Source organism: Myotis daubentonii, chromosome 9 (assembly GCF_963259705.1).
Source record: "Myotis daubentonii chromosome 9, mMyoDau2.1, whole genome shotgun sequence".
Taxonomy (NCBI): Eukaryota; Metazoa; Chordata; class Mammalia; order Chiroptera; family Vespertilionidae; genus Myotis; species Myotis daubentonii.
The window spans coordinates 51283601-51297246 of record NC_081848.1 but is presented as its reverse complement, the minus strand read 5'-3'; the positions used below and the strand labels follow the sequence as shown (position 1 = coordinate 51297246).

Here is a 13646-nt window from a genome sequence, read left to right as displayed (position 1 = left end):
CAGGCCCAGTTTTGTGGGGTTTTTTCGGGGGGGGGTGGCTTTCAAAGTGTTGACAGGTTTCAACACAAGCCCAGCGGCAGCGGCACAGAGGGAAAGAAGGTAAAGAAAACAGAAAATGTAGGCTGGTTGGGGGGCGGGGTGGAGGAAGCAATGAGAACAGTTGACCAGGCGGGGCCAAAGTGCAGGACTGGCCGGCAGTTGCTGCTAGGCTGGGCTCCTCAACTGATTTACCGACATGACGTCAGTGGCTCCAGTCCAGCCTTTTCCTTGGTCGTTCTTACCACATGCCTCCTGAAGCCTCCACTCTGCTAGGGAGCCACAGGACCACAATGAAAATTCCCTTTGTGAAATCAAGCTTACCTCGGGGCACAGAGGCCAGTCTGTGAATTACAGGCTCCTCACCCTCTGTGCCCACCAAGGAAAAGGGAGGGCATAATCCCCAACAATATTGTCCTTTCCTTAATACAGAGGAACCATTAAATGAAGCTAACTGCCTTAAAAAATAATTTTTTTTAAAGCCTAAGGGCCATGGGAGGGGCGCAAAATTTCACAGTCCAGGACACTAATGAACTTCTCAGGGATGTCATGAATGATGATAATTTCAGGACTATTCACTCATTCTGTTGTGAGGCTGTACTGGGTGGACTGTGAATGCATAGGGCTCTGTTTCACCTCCACCGACAACAAAAAGTATTACTGAAGTGGAAACCCCAGGCCTGAACAGGACCTCTGAAGAAAGTATTGCATTAGCTTATCTTTTAAAATGAGTTTTTCGTTGTTGCTGTTTTTTTGGGTTTTGCCTAAGTGCATATTCTGTGATGCACCAACATGGGCGTAAAACAATATCCAAGAAGCAAAGACAGGAATTACTAAAAGTAAGTCTAATAGCAGACTTGTTAAACAAAAAATACTCATTTTAGACTTACAGGCTTTTTATTGTATACTCACAACAGCATAACAGCTGTGTTTCGTGTAAGACTCCACGGCACAAATAAAACTAGAGACCTTTAAAAAAAATGTTAGCTGCCGGACCACAGTGGCTCAGTTGTTGAGGGTCAACCTATGAACCAGAAGATCACGGTTTGCTTCCAGTCAGGGCACATGCCTGTGTTATGGGCTCGATCCCCAGTGAGAGACATGCAGGAGGCAGCCAATCAATATTTCTATCTCTCTTCCTCTCTAAAGCCAATAAAAATATTTTTAATTAGCTAATAAAAATAATGCATTAGTGATAAATTCTTCAAATGACTAGAAAATTAAATATACTCTATTTTAAACACTTCAGGAGAGGAAGGTATAACACTTAAGTATTTACTCAAACAGATGTGTGCAAATGACCCCAAGAATATCATCAAACTACACTTTGTCGTCTGAATGGCTCCGAGAGGTAATAAGAAATTTCTCACCTTCTGGTTATTTAAACAAGGGGTAGAACAAGCATCACTAAAGTCTTCTGTGAAGCCTAAGTTATCATGAGCTTTGGCCTTTGAGGTGAGAGTCAAACCATGAACTGTCCATGGGGAATTCTTCAATTTGGCCTTTTTCTTAAGGGAGAAAAGGACAAGATGACAAGCACAGGCATGGAAGTGGCAAATGAGAGTCAACCGGGCCAGCATGGGACAAGTGTGCAAGGAAACGTGTTTTTACCATGGATCAACAAGTTGACAGAGCTGGGGGATGGGGAGCAGAGACCCTACCACCACACTGTAGCCTTGAAATACCATTTCCCACTAAAAGAAACCAAAATTCTACAGAAACGATCCATTTTAAGTCCCAAGAATATAGAAGAGGAGATTGGATAGCAAGTAAGCTATCAAAAACTAGCAGGGTCACATCAAAAGGACACATGAGTCAACTAAAGAAACTCCCACTGGCCAAAGATGGTACCAACTGAGCATCAATGAAGAGTAACTGATGATGCCTTGATGTGGGGTTGGGGAGACAAGAAGAGATAAAACAAAGAACTTACATACTTATATGCACAGCCCATGGACACGGGCAATAGGATAGTGAAGACGTGAGGGGATGGGTAGGGACCAGGAGGAGAGGGGTGGAGGGGGAAAACGAGAGATACCTGTAATACTATCAACAATAAATAATGTATTAAAAAAAAAAAAGAGTAACAATGGATTCAAAAGCATCCAATCATTTAAAACGTATGATTGTATAAGGATACTAAAAAAACAAAAACAGAAACCTGCCTTTCCTGTATAAACTATACACCAGGTTAACCAAATAATTGATGAGAAAAAGTCTCTCTAAAAGAGGGCATGAGTGGTGGAATGGGGGGGCAATGGGGGGGACACATATGTAATATCTTAATCAATAAAGAAAAAAGAGAGTATTCTAGGGGCGGGTCTGGTCCTTCGCAGTAGAGGGCACCATGATGGGTGGCAAGGCCACCGCAGCAGTGGGGGACCGGGTTTCAGGGGTACAGCAGGCATCTAGCCATTCCACCCCCTGGCTCCCTCAGAGAGCAAAAAGCAATGGAAGGCCCGCTTAGAATTCATCTTGTGCCACCTGCCTGACTACTGCAACCCTCCCCATGGCGGCAGCCGCCTGGACCAGCTGCTGTCCCTCTCTCTGGTCTGGGCCAACCACCTCTTCCTGGGTTGCAGTTACAACAAAGAGCTTTTAGATAAGGTGATGGAAATGGCTGACGGAATTGGAGTGGAAAACCTGCCGTTTACTACCAGAAGTGAATTAATGAAAAAGCATCAAAGCTAAGGCAGAAGATGCATCACATTTTCATTATCAGCTACAGGCTAGCAGGGAGGCCAGGATGAATGTAGTTTTGACCACAGAAGCTCTCTTAAGACCCCTGGTGTTACCAACATGTAGGAAAGAGGTAGCTGGAATGAAAGTGGCATTATAAAAGGTCTCATTCTCCCAGGAGCTATCATTGTAAAAGTACGCATGAGTATTTATGTATTTATAAATCCTGTATTTTTATTCTCAGTTTTGAATATCAAACTTTTTGTTTAAATGATCCTTTTTTTTTTTTTAATGTTGATGTAATAATGGCAGGTCATGGATTTTACACTTTGGATTTCTCAACCATGTACCTTTAAGTGTGATTCTGGTTTTATGGGTGTTTTTCCCTGCATTGAGGCAAGCCAGATCCCTTATTTCCAATTTCTATCTGAAGTTTACACCGTCCACATCATCCACTGTCACACACACTCACCTTTTGGTAATGAGGTGAGAGTGAGAATCAAACCATAGGCTTCAGGTACCCATCAGCTCATGGGAAGAGGCAGCCTACAAAAGAGCATCTGATCTTTCGATAAAACTGACAAAAGATTCCATAGTTGGGTCCAGGCAGCCAGTTGGTCTGCAGTAAAGGTCACTCCCAGCTGCTGAGTAAAGGTCACTTATTTTTTCTGGATGGAGCCTTAGGCTCTTGTCTTCTCCTAGACTTGAGGAACTGCCGAGCACAGAGCCCCTCAAGAAATTCTTTATTGCAGTGCAGCTCTGCTCTGAAATTCTTGAATTAATTTCCCCCTTTTAGTTAATGTATCTGTTCTTTATCCCTTTCCCGTTCCTCTTTTTTATTTAATATCCATCATTAAGTACTTGGATTGTACTCAGGCTTAAATACTGAGAGAGGGACATCATTTAGAAGGCAGCAATGTAATAGCCAATCACAGTAGGTTTCACTCATCATGGTGCTTGGTCCTGGGGACACAGTAGTGAATAAGACAGTGGATCCTACTTTAGCTTAACCTGCTGATAAAGCCAGGTACCTGAACACCCAGAAGTGCTAAAAAGGAGAGCTGGCTGTGGGAGCATGGTGTCTGGTGGCAGAGAAGAGGGACGACTCTTGCCACGGCTTAAGGCTAAGACCAGGCCGCAAACCTTGGATGGGTCTCATCTTTGTGCAGCTTTTAGCTCTCATCTCTAGTGACCACTAGGGTGGACCAAAGTTGGAAGAAACAGGATCTCTGACCTATAATCTTGAACAAGCCACTTCTCTCCTCCAGCCTTACCTGGAAAATAGAGATCGTAGAAATATCTACCACCAGAACTATGGCAAGGATTAAGACCAAGCACAAGCTTAATGAGCCTTAGCCTCTTCTTTTCCTCAAATGTAGCCTAGCCTCTTTCATTTTGATTATCTGTACAAATCTGTGAGGCTTCAAAAACCGAATTATACGGTGGAAAAAGTAACAATAAAAAGAGTATTCTAGCTAACAAATGAAAAAGGAATGAGAGAATTGGAATAGTACGAGTGGCACATAGGAAATAATAGACATGGGCAGAAATCATAAATCGATGACTGCTAATATCACAAAGATGAGGCAACTACACATTAGGGGCCTCCTGGTGGAATGCTAGTTATGAAATATTCCTGTCAAAACAAAAAAAAAAACAACACAAAAAAATAACCTGAATCAGACCAAGCTTCTAGATCTAAATCCCCATTTATAGGAAACTCAGAAGATAGAATATGATAAACAGGACATGGGAATGCAACTGCAAAATTCAAAATGAGGAAAACGCTACAAGAGAAACAATGAGGCTTTTTAACTGCAAGAAAGAAAAAAAAAAGGCAAGAGGAGAGGCCTTAAAAGATTTTTAAGAAACGTATTAACCAAATATAACCTGTTGATCTTGTTTGGAACCTGAACTGAACAAACCAACTGTGGGAAAACATTTATGAGACAATCAAGGAAATTTTAACAGTGACTAGGTATTTGATATTAAGGAATTATTAAAATGTTCCTATGATATTGTACTTGGTGGTTGTTGTTTTTTTAAGAATCGTATTTTTAAAAATACGTACCAAAAAAAAAAATAATTACAGATGAAGTGGTATTACATTTGGGAGGAGATGGGGTTTAGAAGAAACAATAACAGCCATGATTTTATGACGACTGCTAAATGATGGTGGTCCCATGGGGGCTCATTACCCTCTACTGTGCTGAATTTTTCCATAATAAAACTTGTGAAAACCTAAAATTAAAAGTAGACAGCAATCCTGACCCCCTCCTTCAAAGAGAAAGAAAGATGCTATGGGAAGAGGCATTTGGCACTCAAATTCATGGCTACTGGGGAACGGTAATCGAAATCATAATCACATCAGCAGCTAACATTTATGGGACACTTCCTCTCTGCCAGGCATGTGCTGGCCCTCAGTTAACCCACAAGGAAGGCACTGCTATGTCCATTTTACAGGTAAGGATACTGAGGTTCAGAAAAATTAGAGAAGATCCTCAAGGACAAACAGACAAGTGGGTGGAATGTGGGTGACTCCACAAATTTATGAGAAACGGAATGAGTTCTGTCTTTTCAAAATAGTAGCAACTTTTAAGAGGGCTGGTAACTCTATAATCCAAAAGAGTCAATGCTCTCCAGTGTTAAAGAGAGCAGGGTTGAGAAGTGCTGCTTTACTGATGACCATTTTTGGTGAAACTCGGGGAGCTGCAGAGGCAGGCTCTAAAATCTCAAAGTGATAAGAGCGGAGGAGAAAGTAGGAAAAGTGGAGGGCACGCGTACAAGTGTGTGTGTAAAAACATGACAGCAAAAATGGTCTGAAGGAAAAGGGAGAAAAATAACAGAGCAGGAAATCCAGCTTAAAACTGAACCCAAAGGAGAAAGATGGAAAAAAGCAAATAAAGGAGCTCCTGTCAGACTAGTCCCGTCTAGTTGGGACAAACCCTGGGGACCTTGGATGGAGAAACGAAGGGCAGAGGAAGCAGGAGACTTCAGAATGGGTTGGGGGAGCAAACAGAGATACTCACTGTGGACCACTTACCATATTTCCTCACATTTCACTTTAAACTCACACTCTGGAGGTATTATTATTTTCTTCATTTTTCAGATGAGGAAATGGAGTCCCAAAGAGATTAAATATTTTACCTGCTATCACAGCCAATAAGCAGAACTCCGGTCTGACTTCAAAGCCATGCTTTCAGGCTACTTTACTAAATATATCAAGCACTAGAGAACTATACAAAGTTAGGTCAACACCCAAATGGCCAATAGCAGAAAGTCAGTGGAGAAAGTCTAAGAAAGGGACCCGCCCTGAGAAGGAGGGGAATACGCGGGCACAAGTCCCAGAGTGACCAGAGCTGGGTGGACAGAAGAAAAGACAGTAGCAACCAGCCCACTCCCTTCCACCAAACACCAGCCACCAAGATGTCAACCCCATTAGCAATCCCATTTCAAAGCCCCTAATGCCTTTTTTTAGAGTGCTGATTATCAAGGGCTCTGAGGAAGCAGTTAACTCCTTTCTACCCGGCGCCCCTACCACGGCCCATCACATATCACAGCCTAAGACAGAGCCCAAGACACCTGGGTGGCAAGGACAGAAATTCACCCCATCTCTTAGGTTCCCAGCACTCCCACTATCATGGAGTGAAGTCAAGGTCATATGCCTACACCTTACCCCCAGAGTGAGTCATTTCCATATCCAAACCTTCCTGGAGGTAGAGGGGGCTAACTTATTCTGACAGCCTGCCAACAGAACACATTCCAAAGAAAAACCAGATAAACTGGTAGGTCCAGTTCCAAGCTTCAAAACCACATCAGCCCCCAACCCCTACACACACACACACACACACACACACACACACACACACACCCCTATAGAGCAACCTGGATCAACCCAGCCCCCTCATTAGTAGTAGGCTTACCCTCACATTTTCAATGGCCAGTACAACCAGTCTGAGAGGTGAAGGGTAGTACAGTCTTTTGACATCTGAACCCAAAAGGGAAAGGTGAATCTTGCCCCTTCTCAGGAGGATGAATGACTAGAGTGGGCAAAGCTTGACTGAGTCACACCCAGCGCTTCAGAACCTTAGCCATATGTTTGTTCTGAAGACAGAGTAAAACGGGTCACCAAGAACACAAAATACTTTGTGCTTTGTGTACCTTTGTGTACTTGGCCTTTTCTGGACAGATACTCCAAGTGAGGGGAAGTCTACCTTTGTTTCAATGTCATAATCAATCTTAAATCCATTCAATGACACAATAAAACCGAGGTGACTTAATAAACAGACTTCTGTTAGCCTGGCAGCTGTGAAGTCACACAATCTAGGAACTGGCTTTAAATCTGGCCCTGTCACACAGACTATGGGACCTGGGGCAGATTACTAAACCTCTCTGAGCTTCACTTTTTTTAACTAAAAATGGAGCTCTTAGGTTCAAAAAAAAAAAAAAAAAAAAAAAAAAGGTAATGCTGAAGAATGGGCATAAGGCAGAATATGACCTGTAAGCCTTCCTTTCTTATCCAAATTCTCCCAGAGTGGCCCAAGGAATTAGTGCCACTAAAAGAAAAGTTATGGTGTAAACTCAGAGGACTTGCACCTCCTCCACAAAATCTAGTTTGGGGAGGAGAGTGCAGGGTGGTGGATGGGATGACTCAGATAACAAAGTAATTCTCCAAGACTTTTCTGCCTAAGGCACTCACATTTTATCTCTTTAATCTAAAGCTCAGCTCAAAAGCAGGCTAGAGGGGCAGATGGCCCAGTATCATTTTCCCAGAAAGGGAAACCAATGATTTTCAAACAATTTGCCCAAAGTCCCAGGGAAAGCCAATAGCAGAGGCTGTCCAACAAAGCCTTGCTTCCCCACAGTTGGAAGTGGAGGACCTAGATCCCAGTCCCCAGAGGACTTTCAAAGGTCTTCTCCCAAATGACCTGCCCCAACAAGGAAACAGTTAGTTCTCCAGGCGCTCAACAGCAAAGCCCAGACGCCACTGTTTCAGCAACACTTTCCCAAGTTACTGCTTAAACCATGGATAAATAACTCCATACATAGTGGTATCAAGCGATCCACCTGGAACTGAGGCATGCTGTTACAATTATGTTGGGTTTTAGGCAATAAAATTTCTTTAATTCCTAAAATCCCACTCCATTCCCCCTGCCGTATGTATTCAGGCACACCATCGGGCATCTTTACACAGTCTCCCAAAGAACACAGATAAACGAGTTTGAAACCAAAGACAGTCAAGAGCACTGAGACCACAGGTTCAACATCATCATTAGAAATGCCCCAAATTCCAATTACAAACCTTTCAAAATTCCACTGGGAAAAGCTTCCTAAATTACACTTTGCTAGTCAAAAAGGAAATGAACCAATGCTGAATCATTCCTATGAATGATGAGAAAAAAAATATTTTTTTCATACGTTAGGAATTGATCCTCCGAATAGCTGGGGATTCTAAACAATTTGGTTGAAACTAGCACATGTTTATAGGACAAGTTGTTCTCTGAAATTCCCTTCTATTGTAGCTCCAGGCTCGCAACAGCATGGGACACTCCTTCAAGAATAATACTGTCAAGAGCTCAACACCAGGCCGCTACAAAGGCCTCCTGCCCGGATTTTCTCTCCATTCTGCTTAATTAAAGGGAGCCCGCCAGTTTCCTCAACAGTTTCCTATTAGTGGAATGACCATGCAGTTTACCGTCGACCGGACATTTGGGAGTAAAGGGGGGAGCTAATTATTAAGGAATACGCCAAGACAAGAAGCCTGAGCCAGGCCTGTTCCAGGCAAGCCTCTACAGCCACAAGGAACAGTAAAGGACAACCCTTTCGAAAATGCAAATGGATAAAAACTGCCACAAACAGACATTATGAGGGAGACAGCATCTGGTGGGAGGACACAGGAACCAGAAAGACCAAGTTGAAATTAAGAAAAAACAAGGCAGAGCGCAGCCTGAAGCGTGAGGTATAAATTAACCTGACTCTGAGTTTCCTTTTCCCCCCATCTTAAATCAGTTTACAAATCAGATTCAATAGTTGACTTGTGGCCTCATGATCTCCTAGTTTGTTCTTCATGACTTTAGTTCTTGAACTGTTTAAAGCAGTGGTTCTCAACCTTCCTAATGCCGCGACCCTTTAATACAGTTCCTCATGTTGTGGTGACCCCCAACCATAAAATTGTTTTCGTTGCTACTTCATAACTGTAATTTTGCTACTGTTATGAATCGTAATGTAAATATCTGATATGCAGGATGTATTTAGGCGACCCCTGTGAAAGGGTCGTTCGACCCCCAAAGGGGTCGCGACCCACAGGTTGAGAACCATTGGTTTAAAGTATAAGCTACATGGGTGGTTAGCACAGTCAACATCTATCACTAAGGAGAGAGTCATTCCACACCATTAGAATCATTCTTTGTAAATAAAAAAAAAGCTTCCATTTTACATATATTTTTTAAATCAACCTTTCTTCCTTCTTTAACAGTCAGCTAGCTGCCTCCAAAAACCCCTACCCCCAACAAGTTCACTCATTCCTCAGTAATTTTTAACTTAAAGACTGGGAAACCACATTAGCTCTACATATTGTGTTAAGAGACAATAGATGTGTTCTCCAGCCCTGGCTCAGAACCATCTTAAGTACTCAAAGCAATAGCAGGGAGTGGCCCGGGTCGACAAAGGAGGGGACGCTGACCCACACTGAAGTGTAGCTGGGGATCTGAGCAGACCTACAGCCCACTTAAGGCTTCCAAGTGAAAAAGTAGGTCTCTACCCACTCTACTCAGGATACTAACCCAAGTAGACACTCATCTTAGATTAACAAACATGCTCTTACATATGCAAATACATTGGCAAAGGGTGGGGCTACCATTCACATAAAAGTGTTAATTATTATGTAAATTATGTTTAAGACCCAAAGCAAAGAGCCTGCTGGGAGTGGCAAAGCAAAGACTTAATTCCTGAGCTTGGAGTACCTACTTGGAGGAGCAGGCTGGCTGGAGGTTTTAATAGCAGCCACACCGAGCTAGCTTTTAACTAAACTTTACCACAACGCTTCTAGATAGATAACGTCATCCCCATTTTCCAGATGACGAAACTGAGGACACAGACAAGTTAAGGAGCAGCTTGCACTAAGCAGGTATTAAGAAATGCAGGAGCCATAGCCGGTTTGGCTCAGTGGATAGATAGAGCTTTGGCCCGGGTTCGATTCTGGTCAAGGGCATGTACCTCGGTTGCAGGCTTGATCCCTGGCCCTTGTCGGGGTGCCTGTGGGAGGCAACCAATCGATGTGTCTCTCTCACATGGATGTTTCTCCCCCTCCCTTCCACTCTCTCTAAAGGCGGGGTGGCTCCTCTCTGCCTCTAGTTCTCTCCCCCACCTGAAGCTTAACGCCCTCACACCACCAACAGAAAGGAAATTCCTCAAGGGTGCTGCCAGCAGGCCCAGGGCTCTAAGCACAATTTCTCTGTAAAGTGTTCCTTTCAACCACCTTAGAGAACTTTTAGAACCCAATCCCAAAGTTAGGAGCACGGTTCCTAAGTAAGAACCTAAGAAAACGGTTTCCTTTTGCGTAGATGAAGGTACATCAAACCCACTTTTTCAGAAGCATTTCCATTTGATTCGTACTACGATTTGGCAAAGAATGACCTCAAATATGATGTATTTACTGATGGATTTCCTCCACTTTATCAACAGGGGAAGTGTGGTTCAAAGTGATTAATGGTCCAGGACTTTATGGGATGCACCAGCCTCCCCTGGATTTCAGTCCATTTGCCTGAGACCAGAAGTCCGGTTCTTCTAAGTAACTCTGCCTCAACCCTGGGTGTTCCTCCAGAATCCCTGTCCAGGCTGACCTGGCAGGAAACCTGTGAAGATGTGGTAGGAAAGATAATATCTGAATTTGTCATTTACTGAACACTTACTAAATGTCAGGCATACAGGAGGCATTCTATCAGGATTCCCAAATGGGGACACCAAGGCTGAGAGAGGAGGTACAGTCAAACCTCGCTTCTCGAATGTCTCCCATTTCGAACAATTCAGTTCTCAACTAAGTTGTCCACAGAAAAGAAAATGTCTCGGTTGTCAAGCCAAAACTTCAGTTTTCAGCCTGACAACCCTTTCATGCTGATACCTCAGCGTGACAGAAGGTGTCCCACAGGCAACAAAGGAGAGAATGCTTTTATTGCTGGTGAAATTGATGATTAGCACAATTTTAAAACATAAAGAGTGTTAATGTTGCTAAGGGTGTGAAAGTGCTCACAAAACAACAATCACAGGCACTTGAATAGGTAGAAAAACTGTTGATTGGATAAAGAAAAAGTAGTATTTCTGAGGTAGTGATATATGAAAAATTTGTTTAAGGCTAGTATGGGGTGGTTTGATAAATTTAAGAAAAGAAGTATTTATTTGTAAACAGTACATTAGACATGTATTGTATATAAGAAAGGTTAAAACAGAGAATCATTTGGGGGTCTGGGATGGATTAATTCAATGTATATTATTTCCGATGGGGGAAAAAAAAGATTCCGTTTTCGAGCAAATCGCTTCTCGAACAGCCTTCCGGAATGAATTAAGTTCGAGAAAGGAGGTCCAATGTAATTTTACCGAGGCCACAGAACTAGTAAGTGGTTGAGCCAAGAGTCCAAATAAGGTGTCCAGCCGGTGTGGCTCAGTGGTTGAGCCTCGACTTATGAACCAAGAGGTAACTGGTTCGATTCCCAGTCATGGCATATGTCCGGGTTGCTAGCTCCATCTCCAGTAGGGAATGTGCAGGACATAGCCCATCAATGATGTTTCTCTCTCATGGATGTTTCTATCTCTCTGCCCCTCTCCCTTCCTCTCTCTCTAAAATCAATAAAACCTATTTTTAAAAAATATTGTTGCACCTACCCAGTTTGGCTCAGTGGATAAAGCATTGGCCTGCAAACTGAAGGGTCTTGGGTTTGATTCTGGTCAAGGGCACATACATTGGTTGCAGGCTCAATCCCTGGCCCTGGTCAGGGCACATGTGGTGGCAACCTATCAATGTGTCTCTTTCACATTGATGTTTCTCTCTCTCTGTCTCTCCCCCTCCCTTCCACTCTTTCTAAAAATCAATGGAAAAATATCCTCAGGTGAGGATTAATAAATAAACCATATATATATATATATATATATATATATATATATATATATATATATATATATATATACACACACACACACACACACACACACACACACACATAGTAATGTTGTAGCAAAACAAACCATCCCAGAGTATTTCTGTATCACTTATAAATCATATTTTATGCATACTTAAACCTTTTAAGTATGTCAATCTTGTGCAGACATAGAGGAAAGTATAAGCAAAATAAACTGGATAAGATATATCTAAAACAACTTCTCAAGGAGACAAATATCCATGCTGTTCCACACACTAACGCCCCGTGACAAAAGCATTCTGTATTTGTTCTACAAGCTTTGATGAGCATGTGCAACCACTTCATGGATGGTGACCATGGCCTGGCCAGTCAGAATTGAAGGATATGTTCAAATACGGGAAAAGTTTGCATCTTGGAACTCATGGAACATGGGACACACTGTTTCCCCACTGGACTGTGATGATCTCTTTACATGCCTGTTTCCTTTCCTGTAAATTTTACTGATCACCATTCATGGGCCATCTTTTACTGATCACCAAAACCCTGGCACACAGGAGCACCTGTAATGTTTAAATGTCCAGGGGCAAGTAGCAGTTCTATGCAGAACTGAGAGCATCTGGACTTCAAGGAATCCAAAGGTGGAGGAAAGAAAAAAGAAAGAATGAAAAGCCACATATGGTTTATCAGCAGCGGGTTCGTCTCTGGGCTGCTGCCAGGATCACCCATCCTACCACCTCACTCTGCAGTGTCAAGGGATACCATCTAAGGAGCTCAGAGAGCAGCTGAGACCATCCCCGCTACTCAAACAATAAAAACACCTCTGCAAGCAGCCAGGTAAGAATCAGTCTTTAAACCCTTCCCCAGCAAGCCTGACACAGGCCTCTATTATCACATCTGGAAACAACTGCTACACTCCCAAGGGGTAACAGATGAAAGCTGAGCACAAAGAAGGTGGCTCTACACATTTTATTGCTTCTCGCAATTGCAACCTTATTTTTGTGCAGTTGTAGCTTTAAAATCAACCAAGAACATCTTTGTGAATTCCAAAAACATTCAGTATATGCATGCATATAAGTTCTTTGGTTAATCTCTTCCTGTCTCCTCTGCCCCAGAAAGAAATAAAAAGGGGGGGGGGACATCTGTGATACTTTCAACAATAAAGGTAAATTAAAAATAAATAAAAACCAAAGATTCAGTATATGTTCTTTGGTATATCGCCTCACAAATATAGGGGGGAGGAAAATCCCAACTCAGAGTTAGGAGGGACGGCCACATTTTGTCTGATTCAATCTAAGGATAAAAATTAAAGTATCACCCTAGCCCGTTTGGCTCAATGGATAGAGCGTTGGCCCTCAAACTGAAGGATCCAGGGTTCAATTCCAGTCAGGGCATGTACCTGGGTTGCAGGCTCAATCCCTAGGCATGTGCAGAGAGTGGGGGGGGGGGGGGGGGAACAGTTGATGTGTCTCCCTCACATTGATGCTTCTTCTCTCTCTGTCTCTCCCCACCCCTTCCACTCTAAAAAAAATCAATGGAAAACATCCTCAGGTGAGGATTAACAAAAAAATTAGAGTACCGAGGAGCAATGGTTCCCAATCAGAGGTGAACACCACAATAGGTTCTCTTAGAAAAACGGAAACATTGCGCCTCCCGCGGCCCTCCTAAGTCTTCAGGGGTGATGGCCAGGCTGTTGAGAGCTCCGTGGTGGCTGCCAAGCACAGGGTCAGGTGGGAACCACTGGTGTGACAGAGGATCCGGGGGCAGGAGCAGAACGAGGCTGCCCTGGGTTTGAGTCAATAC

The 13646-nt window shown here is 43.1% G+C and overlaps 1 protein-coding gene and 1 pseudogene across 8 annotated transcripts in view; one reads left to right on the top strand and one right to left on the bottom strand.

The window, feature by feature from the left end:
• The window catches only part of TEAD1 (TEA domain transcription factor 1), a 262434-nt gene that overhangs the window by 241110 nt on the left and 7678 nt on the right, over positions 1 to 13646 (bottom strand). The window lies entirely within an intron of this gene.
• LOC132240977 (CDKN2AIP N-terminal-like protein) lies at positions 2384 to 2756 on the top strand (annotated as a pseudogene).